Source organism: Herpailurus yagouaroundi, unplaced genomic scaffold (assembly GCF_014898765.1).
Source record: "Herpailurus yagouaroundi ecotype Mexico unplaced genomic scaffold, PumYag 161, whole genome shotgun sequence".
Lineage (NCBI taxonomy): Eukaryota > Metazoa > Chordata > Mammalia > Carnivora > Felidae > Herpailurus > Herpailurus yagouaroundi.
The window spans coordinates 6,778,649-6,789,831 of record NW_024412402.1 but is presented as its reverse complement, the minus strand read 5'-3'; positions in this window follow the sequence as shown (position 1 = coordinate 6,789,831).

Sequence of the window (11,183 nt, the reverse complement as noted above, 5' to 3'; positions counted from 1 at the left end):
CTGGGGGTCCGGTGGCTCGCAGGGACAGAATAGTGGAGTCGGCGGCGGAGGCGGATTGCTCCCTCTGAGCCCTTTGTCTGGTAAAGGGTGGGCTTCCCACTGGAGCGTTTCTGCCTCCCGCTCTCGGAACAGCGTCTGCCTCCCCCGGAGGGGGAGGATGGTGTTCTTCCAGCATCCTAGGGGGGTTATATGGGGGAGGAAAAATTAATTCAATCATAATACTTAGAGGAGTAGTCTGAGTCTGTCCCATAATGTCCATCCAGCAAGTCCACAGAACAAAACAGAGAAACACAGAAACAGACAAACAGAGGGCCCCTAGAAAGTCTTCCAACTCCATGGAACCAAAACTGAAAGCTAGACGACGGCCTCGCGCCGACCGGCGGGAGTGACCTACCTCGTCTCAGACCTTTGAGGGGATTCTACGTCCCTCCAAAACCGATGAGGGGATTCCACGTCCCTCCAGAAGGGAGGATCAGAACGTCTTCTGAAACTCCCGGCCTGTGGTCCTCCAGTGCGTCCACTTAGACCGCGTCGGGCACTACCAGAATTCCAGAAATGAGCTCACACAGAAAAGACGGAACGAACAGACACTAACCGTGGCCAGTCAGGCTCTCCGGGTCGCGGGTCCCTCGGGGGTCTTGGGGATCCCGGGCGAGCCCCCAAATGTTATGCCCAGAATTCGTGATCCCCAAAGACCACCAGGGAGCTGAGTCTGATGCAAAAGCAAAGAGCCTTTATTTGAGCTAGCTCGAGCTCAATCCCCTACGTGCACTGATGCAGCGGTGAGATGCCAGGGAGAGAGAGCGAGTTTCAAAAGCACAAAGGTTTTATAGGGGTCCAGGGGCAGTTGGTGAGGTAATGGCTGTGGCCTCAGCCGATTGGCTGGGGAAGGGTCGTGGCCTCGGCTGATTGGCTGGGGAAGGGTTGGAATCCTGTTACGCAGGTCGCCAGGAAGTGTGAACGGGTAAGTGGGAGGTTGCTCAAGGGGAGGAGGCGTGGTCTGAGGTTTCTGCGATTTTCCCGGAAAGGGGGCATGTCAGGGACATAGTCACTCAAGGTGGAGGACACAGAACAAGATGGAGTCAGCCGGCGTAGGTCCGCTCTTTCACTATCTAGTGGCAGAGTGGGGATTCACACCTGATCAGGTAGCCTGGCTTCAGAGCCCATACACTTGGTGACTATGCTCTTCTACTTACTGTGCTAGGGTAGCCAAAGGGCAGCCAGCGGCTGGGGTGGGGTTCTTTGCCTAACAGTTGCAGTTTTATCTTAAAAAGATACATTGTGCAGTATTTACTATGCACAAAACAGAGTAAGTAAAATGCAACCACTCTCAGTGTACTTCCCAGTTAACTTCAGTAATAAATCACTCCACGTTAAAATCCTTTCTGTCGACCTTACTTTGATAACATTGTGTCCATACCATTTCCTGAGTAATCACTGTCCTGAATTTGGTGTTTTGCACTGCCTCCTTTATTTTTAAAAACTACTTTCATTGCATATGTATCCATAGTGTATCTCTAAGGGTAACATAGAATTGTTTCACCTGCTTTGAAACAATATAAATGGTGTTATACTAAACATGTTCCATGGCTTGCTTATGTTTGCCACTTGGTTTTGCTAGCACATTTAAAAATAAAAGTAAATTTTGGGGTGCCTGGGTGGCTCAGTCCCTTAAGCGACCAGCTTCAGCTCAGGTTTGTGAGTTCGAGCCCCGCAGTAGGTTCTGTGCTGACAGCTCCAAGCTGGGAGCCTGCTTGGGATTCAGTGTCTCCTTCTCTCTCTGCCCAGCCCCCCCCCGCCCCCCCCCCCCCCCCCCCGGCTCATACTCTGTCTCTCAAAAATAAAGAAATGTTATAAATAAATAAATAAATAAATAAACAAACAAACTAAATTTGAACGCTTTTTGATGGGATATATATTTCAGCTACTATCACCTCCTATGTCTAACACCCATCCATTTCACATATTTTAATTACCCATCAGGCCCCTGAAGCCATTTGAGCTTACAGTCCCTGATTTAAGAAGGCATCCTGGGGGCGCCTGGGTGGCGCAGTCGGTTAAGCGTCCGACTTCAGCCAGGTCACGATCTCGCGGTCCGTGAGTTCGAGCCCCGCATCGGGCTCTGGGCTGATGGCTCAGAGCCTGGAGCCTGTTTCCGATTCTGTGTCTCCCTCTCTCTCTGCCCCTCCCCCGTTCATGCTCTGTCTCTCTCTGTCCCAAAAATAAATTTAAAAAAAGTTGAAAAAAACAATTAAAAAAAAAAAAAAAAAGAAGGCATCCTGGGGCGACTGGATGGCTCAGTTGGTTACGCGGCTGACTTCGGGTCAGGTCACGATCTCACGCGTCGGGCTCTGGGCTGATGGCTCAGAGCCTGGAGCCTGCTTCCAATTAAAAAAAAAAAAAACAGACGGCATCCTGTGTAGCCATTCATATATAAAGTTTTAATAACATGGGAATTTACATGTGTTATATTGCGTTATAATAACACTTATATTCTATTGGACAAAAATGATATAAAATTGTATATATTATGCTCTCACCTATATGAACAAAATAGGCATAGAAAGGCTAGAAGTAATTTTGCCAAAATGTTATTTTTGGCTGGTGGCATTTTGTGTGATTTGTGATATGCACTCATCATATTTTTCTGAATTTACAAAATAATTGTTCATTTTTGTCAAAAAACATTTTTTTAAAAATCTAAACCATCGGGGTGCTTGGGTGACTCAGTCAGGTGAGTGAGTGTCTGACACTTGATTTAAGCTCGGGTCATGATCCTGCGATCAAGCCCTGCATTGTCTGTGCTGAGCCTGGAGCCTGCTTGGGATTCTCTCTCTCTCTTCCTCTGCCCCTCTCCTGCACACGCACACTCCCCCACCCCACCCCAAATTTAAGTCATCTATCAAATATTTTAATAGGGCCACTATTGTTTCCCTTTACTCCTTAATCATATCAACTTCAATTAGGTTATGTTGATATTTTTAACTACTTAACATAAACCCATCAATTCTTGCATTGTCCTCTTAGTAGATCACAACACAGCAATCTGGATGAAATATAGGGGTGACGGCCAGGCACAATGTATAGTCTAGATTAAAGAATAAATATATTAGCTCTGCTGACTCATTTGTCTTAAACCCTATCAAACAAAGATTCCATTCACAGAAGGGAGAACGTGTGTGGTATTTCTAAAAAAGCAGTCCAATCGGTAAGAATTTGCCAGATTTTCTCCTGTCAAAGGAAGACAGTGCCCCGATGTGCACCAATACGTAACCTGTAGAGATGGATATGTAGCCAGATAAAAGTGACAAGGGACAATCTGTTAGCTCTTCTTGCTTGGGCTCCAAGCTGACCCAGCAGACACATATTTAGCTTGTCTACCAGCAGCTTGCCTGAGCATTCCAAGTCCTATGATTATTGGCATTCTGCTTTATGTATCCGCTTCTTCTGAGTTTGGTTAGCATGAAAAGAGTCCCAGACAATCTGATTACATTTGCAGGCTCTTACGAAACGTTCCTTGACATATGAAGCCTGAAGATTAGATCCTGGAACACAGCATCCATGTCAACATACCGCTGTTCTAGAAAGCCTTATCTAGACGGTCCTTTGGTTCAGCATTTCTTAGATCACATCCCCTTCACATCTTCTGCGCTTCACGGGTGCAATGACAATACCTCAATGCCATTTCGGTTTTTTCAACTTATTAACAAGCCTTGCATTGCCAAAGGGAAGACTTGGCAATCGCAGATGCCAATTTAAGTATTTTCCAGTAAAATCCTAACTTTCTCTCAGTTAGCTGGTATATGAGCACAATACACAGGTTTTGTTTTTCGTGTTTTTGTTTTGTTTTGTTTTGTTTTGTTGTCTTGTTTTGTTTGGCCTGGATTCTCTGGTTATGTCTGGCTTCTGACAGTATTTCACATATAAATTATTTTCATAGCCTACTTCATTTTAGGCAAAGCAAAAGATATTGCCACCCCACAGAGAATTTCAAGATTGTTGTGGGGAAACTGTAGAACTTGCCAAATGTGGACATGCCAGCAATTTTGAAAATAATCCAGTATGTTGATGTGGGAAGACTGTGCATATAAATTCTTTAATTATGTCTCCTTTTGGCTAAATTTTAGCTCTGTGATGTGAGAGTGGGTCTGAATTTTGCGCTGCTGACATAATATTTGATGGCAGTTCCACCTGGCTCCATTCTCGGCCCGAGTTCAGAGCAATATGGCAGTTCTGTGATGTGGACACAGTTTCTATGCTAAAGCCATCCATTTTAATAAAGTAAAGGTCTAGCCCATTGAGCCTCGTTGAATACAGCTATTGCATTGATCTCTTCTGATGCCACAGCCGTTGAGTTCATTTCCTTAATCACATTTTCCATACGGGCGAAAGCATGAAACTGCTTGGTATCTTCCAGAGTGCATGCATTCTAATTTCGGAATTTAATCAAATGGAACTGGCTTCCTGACAGAGTAAACAGACCAAAATACTGTATCCAGACCAGCTGCCAACCTAGCAGCCTGAATTTATTTTTCTTTGCTTTGCTAAATGCATCTTGAATTTTTGAAAACATAGTCCGGGTTCAGGAAATTTAGCATTTTTGAACCAAGACCAGTCACCTCTAATATTTTTCCGTAAATACATCCATTAAATTTCAGAAGTCAGGTAGCTGAGATAATCTTTTCTCACCTATCTGTGCCAGAGAAGAAAACATATTCCTCTCTTCTGTTGAATGCAGGGATTGTGTGTACGTAGCCCTTGTCATTTGGGCTCATCTAATAAATAGGGAACACTTGGAAATATCTACACATTTTTTTTTTCTGATTACTACTTCTGTATTTCCTATGTGAGTCTTATAATATTACTCACATCTGAAATCTTTCCAAGTATCTTCGGTGCCATTTTTATATATCATTCCATATATTAATATCAAAGCTTTATTTATACTATAGACTCAGTATGGCAATCAGGACACAGGAAGAAATAAAAGAGTCAGCTGGGCAGACTACCTATTTCTCAAACCACTTGTTTTGTGAAAGAGGGCTTGAGGAGGCACAGAACATATTACCAATTCCTTTGTTGTTGCTAATTCTTTTTAAAAAAATTTTTAATGTTTGTTTATTTTTGAGACAGAGAGAGACAGAGCATGAACAGGGGAGGGAGACACAGAATCTGAAGCAGGCTCCAGGCTCTGAGCCATCAGCCCAGAGCCCAACGCGGGGCTCGAACTCACGGACCGTGAGATCATGACCTGAGCCAAAGTCGGACGCTTAACCAACCAAGCCACCCAGGCGCCCCTGCTGTTGCTAATTCTAACGTATCCATCTTGGAAACAGACTCTTTTGTAGTATATGTGTCTTTTATTGACCAAAAATGGTTTCTGTTTCAATATCCTTGAACACCAGACCAGGGATGGCATTTGTTATCTACTCAGGAGATACTCAGAAATGCGCACCATCTCACATCAAATGGATACCACTTTCCACAAGAGTGTATTGACACCCTCACTTCCTACAGGCCCGGGAATGCCCCGCCACCCCCACCCCAGTTCAGATCCTCAGTTCCCTCTTCAGGCTGGTCATGCGTCAACCTTCAGCTCGGCTATCACTTCCTCCCAGAAGCCTCTCTTGCTCTCTTCTCTTCCCTTTTCACACTCTTGGTTTCAAATACCGTCCATATGCTAAGGCCTACCATATTTAAATCTCCAGTCCAGCTTTCTTCTGAGCCTCAGACATGCATGTACAACTGTATACTCAGTATCTCCACTTGGGTGGCATCTTAAAGTAAACATGCCCAAACCAAACTCATTAGCCCTCCTTCAAAAAACCCAAACCTAGCCCTAATGTTGCATTACATATCCACTGCTGTGAAAAAGTGACCACAAAATCTAGTGGCTTTAAACAACAATAAATATATTACCTCAGAAATTCTGTGGGTCAGGAATTTGGCATTAGCTTAGCTGGCTGATTCTGGCTCAAAGTCTCTCAACAATTTGCAGTCAAGATGTTGACCAGGGCTGGAGTCATCTGGAGGCCTGGATGGAAGATCCCCTTCCAGGACGGTTCATTCCTATGGCTTTCAAGTTGGTGCTGTCTCTTGATAGGAAACCTCAGTTCCTCCCTGCACGGACCTCTTCACAGGGATCCAGAGAGCTGCTTGAGTGTCCTCATGACATGGTGGCTGGCTTCCTCCAGAGCAGGTGACCTAAAAGAGAGCAAGGAAGATGCGGTACTGTCTTTTGTGACTCAGCCTCATAAGGCAAACACTGGCACTTTCTCAGTATTTGATTGGTCACACAAGCTAGCCACGATTCACTGTGGAAGAGTTGTCCACAAGGGTGTAAATACCAGGACACCAGAGTCGCTGGGGCCATCTTGGTGGCTGGTTACCACCCCTTTCTATCCAGTGGTTCATATCAGAAACTGAGAGTCATCTTTTAACACCTTCTCTCTACCACCTCTAGTCGACACCAAGTCTAGCCTACCTCATCTCTGCTTTGACTTTGTCTGCTTTTATCACTCTAGCCCAAGTCACATCACCTCTTATCTGTAGTCCAATGGCCACTTAGTTGCTTCCTCTCTAAAATGGTAATAAAAATGACTACCTCGTGGAGTTGTAGTGAGGATCAAATGAGACAAACTGTTATTGTAGAAAAGTGCCTGGAAGGGAACCAGTGCTCAGTGTTTTGATGAATACAGCACTTCTGGTAGACAACTACTGATCTGCTTTGGTGGCATCTGAAGAAGTCTTTCCAGGAGGAGGGAGTTAGCTCAGTGGGTTGGGGAGGCTTGGTGACATCCTCCTTCTGTGATACAAGAGAAGTGCAGTGGGACTCTCAGTCACTAGGTCCTGGGGCGTGTAGTAGAGCAGAAACGAGAATGCAACCGTGGGAGCAGGTGGAGTTGATGGCCTGGCCTAGACATGGTAGCAGGACGCTTTCGAAATCCCATGGCAGTGCATAATCCCCAAATCACAGGCTTTCAATTTTTCTGGGGTAAAGACCCTTTTGAGAATCTGCTGAAAGACACTGACAATCTATCTGGAAAAAGAACAACACATAGTTTCATGCATGCAAAATTGGGCAAGTAAGTTTCAAGGAGTTTGGGAGTCACGTAAGAGTTCCTGCTTTGAACACAGAGCTCCTTCCCTGGCAATCAAATTCAAAGGCTATTTTATAACAAACAGATGTGGGAGTGGGAATGGCTCTCGAATTACATACGACCGTTTCAGGTTTTACTCTATGGATGATAAAACTTAATTAAAACTTCATTTTAATAATTTAATAAAACTTTCTTTTTCAAAAGATTGCCATTTATATTTTGAAGGTATTGTTTATAGACTAAAATACATCCTATCTCACACATGTCTATGTTTAGTCAAAAACATAGAGGGGTGGAGCACCTGGGTGGCTCAGTTGATTAAATGTCTGACTCTTGATTTCAGCTCAGGTCATGATCTGATGGTTCGTGAGTTCGAGCCCCAAGTTGGGAGCCTGCTTGCGATTCTCTGTGTCTCCCTCTCTTTCTGCTCCTCCCCCGCTGCTCGCACACGCACTTCCTCTCTCTCTCAAAAACAAACTTAAAACAAAAGAAAAATATTTTTAAAAATATATAGGTACCTGGGGGGCTCAGTCAGTTAAGTGTCCGACTCTTGATTTGGCTCAGGTCATGATCTCACAGTTCATGGGTTCGAGCCCCCTATCAGGCTCTGTGCTGACAGCTCAGAGCCTGGAGCTTGCTTTGGATTCTGTGTCTCCCTCTCTCTCTGCCCCTCTCCTGCTCATGCTCTTTGTGTGTCTCTCTCTCTCAAAAATGAACATTAAAAAAAAAAAGACTTAAACATAAATAGTAAAAAGTTATAAATAAACAAATAAATTATCACATTCTATTCTTTTCTCCAGGTTGCATTTTATAGTTTTGAGTAAGTGTGGGAGTAACTTCGTTACCAGCAGGCTGTTTCTCTGTTCTCAGTGATGAGATCTCACTAAGACTACGGCGTCTCACCACATGACAGCCAAGAGCTGGGGCAGTGTGTGTGTGTGTGTGTGTGTGTGTGTGTGTGTGTGTGTGTGTGATATCACTTATGTAGTGCTGCTTTTTATTTTGTAACAGAAGCAGCCTGGGACCATACCTCAGGAAGCCACGGTGTCATTTGTCAGAATGCTACTACTCTCCCCAAATTCTTTATCTGCAGGATACTGGAAAATGAAGGAAGCTAATGGGTATAATGCCAATTACTCTCATGCCCCATGCTTAACATGTGCTATGCCTTTAATTATTACCCCCAATGTTACCAAAAAAACCCCTTCTGGCTACCTATCACTGGACAAGCTAATAATCAAGACATGAGTTTTGGGTCACCTTGGGTGGCTCAGTCAACTAAGTGTCTAACTCTTGGTTTCAGCTCATGATCTCACGCCCCATGAGATCAAGCCCCATTTCACCTACAATTCTATACTTTAAAAAATAAACTTGTTGGGGAGCCTGGGTGATACAGTTGGTTAAGTGACCAGCTCTTGATCTTGGCTCAGGTCATGATCTTGTGGTTCATGGGTTTGAGTTCCACATAGGGCTCTGTGCTGACGTCGAGGAAGGTGCTTCAGATTCTCTCTCCCTTCTCCCTATGCCCCTCCTGGCGTGCACAAGCACTCTCCTCCCTCTCTCTCTCTGTCTCTCGAAATAAATAAATAAACTTAAAAATATATATATATAGAGAGAGAGAGAGAGCGAGAGATGAGCTTTAATTGGAAAGGAACACATGCTTTATTCAGGAGGTCATCTGCCTGGGGAGAAGGTAGACTCTTGCCCAAACACCAGCTCGAGGTTTCTGCCTGTCCCAAAGATTTTTTAAAGAAACTTTAGGGCAGTTAATCAGCAAAACGGGAGCACAGTGATCTGTGACATTTCTTGATTACATGCAGACACAATGGTGCCAGCCATAGACCCTATCTCGGTGCTTGGAGGTTATGTACTGGTGCCCCGGGGGGGAGGTTGTACCAGAGGGTTTCATTCTGAGTCTTTCTAGGAGACGAGGCACGATCAATAAATATACAAAGACAGGTATAGTTAATCAATCACACAGGCTAAAGGTTCTTGCTAAAACTTAAAGACCATTAAATTGGCCAGAGGCACCAAGGTGGTGGCTTCACCAAGCCCGAGAGAAAGGGGTTTTTACTTCCATTTTGCAGAGCAGAAAACTGAGTCGTGAAGTCCTTAGTCCAGGCAGAATTCCTGCCCAGAATTCCTCCTTCCACTGCATGTGTCTGATTAGTGTAGCCCTTTGCAAAGGCAGTTGCTGTCTTGCTGTAGAATAAAGGGAAAGTAGGAGTCAGAAGCAAGTGCTTAGCTCTTCCCTTCCCCTGTAAAGAAGTAAATGACACTCATCTCAAAGAATGGTCAGGCGATCACAGGCTGGGAGGAGAGGCTGGGCTTTGGGAGAATCAGAGCCTAGGGCAGGGGGAGAACTTCAAGATCAGAAGCCAACAAAAGTGTGTCAGAAAGGTGGGGGGAAAGGAAAAGGTCTCTGCTTCTAACCACGCGTCGAAAGCATTCAGACTATGCCTTGTCTGGTATAAGCGTGTCAGTTTGAGGGTTGTGTGTGAATCAAAGGTAAAGCATATGCACAACGTTTTTGCAGGGGGCTGCGATGTGAGAGCGTCCAGATCAGAAACCTGCTTGTCTCCTGCGTCCAGGGGTGCGCACTCTTTCTTTCTCTCCGCACCTCACATTTCTGGGGCTATTGGGAAAAATTCTGTCATTTGCACTGCTCAGTGACCAACAGGAAAAGTCTGAATGAGGAGACAATAAAATGGGGAAATTGAGACCAGCAGAAAAGCACCTGAAGCAAAAATCTGTTTCTGGGGAGGTTAAATCGCAGTAAACAGACGGGATTTTAGAAATCGGGATGCAATTAATGTTCTTGACCTGCGTCCCCCTCAGCTCTGGGGACCAAGTGTGGCAAATGGAAAGAGCATGCCTGGGCTTTACTGTGGGGAAAGAAATGGCTTCTGTCATTGGTAGCCCCTCTTCCAGAGGCTCCAAGCCTGCATTGTGACTCAGCAGCTTAGGTAATAAAGAAACACGGAGCCCCTCCCCCAGGACTTTTTCCATCTTGAAGGAAGAGAATTCCTGGGAAATACAAAGGAATGAGTCTCTAATCTCCAACAGTGGGCATGCCAAGGACCTTGGCCCAGCAGGCGCAGAAGGGACACATATTATAGAAAGAAGGTGGGCCAGGAAGCCCTGGTCAGCTGCAGGTGCCCAGGGCACCTGAGTCAAGTTCTCCTCTGCTCCTGGAGGCTCTTGTGTGCTAGCTAATTCCTTCCCCAAACATCTGCTTGCTGTCAGGTTAGGAAAGACATACTTGCTTTCCACTTTCTCAGGGATGTTGAGAGGATTCGTGAAGGGCTGTAATGAAGGGAACTGGGCGATTCTCGAGACAGATATTGTTTAATTGCTGAAGTTCTGTCTGTGAGTGAGCTCAGATGTGGAGAGCTGACAGCCGCCTGGGGCATGAGCCAAGGTTCTTGGCAACAAAGGGCAGGCCCCAGGCACAGTCCGGTCCACCTCTGACACTCTGAAGCATGATGGACATGAACTCCAGCCATCCTCATGTTAAGTTGGTTATATGCAGAAGCGGGGAGAGGGGATGTGGCCCCTCAGGCTTCATGTCTTGGGAGGCCACCTCCCAAGACTCCCCAAAGAGAAGAGGTGTTAATAGGAAGAGAGGGTTGATGCTCAGAGAGCAGTGTGTGTCTATCACCCTTGCTTCCTTTGCTCAGTGTAGTAAGATTAGACTGGATGATTCCATTTGCCAGTAGTATGTTTAGTTTTTCAGAGTTGTTGCTTCCACTGATGGCTCATTCAATTACGTGGCAGTCATAATCTACTTGTAAGACACATTAGTTTATAAGGGGATATCACATCCTCTATTTTCTTTGGCTTCCAACAGTTTGGTGAAATATACCCAACCTGGATAAGGTTAACCTTTGGAACCTCCAAAATGCAATAGCTCACACCAGATGCTTTATATCCTCCCCATGTAAATGTAAACAGACTGGCTCAGCATGCAGTTCTCCCCACAATTATTCAGGGACCTGGATCCTCTCTACCTACTTTCTTCTTTTTTTTTTTCTTTTTTCTTTCTTTCTTTCTTTCTTTCTTTCTTTCTTTCTTTCTTTCTTT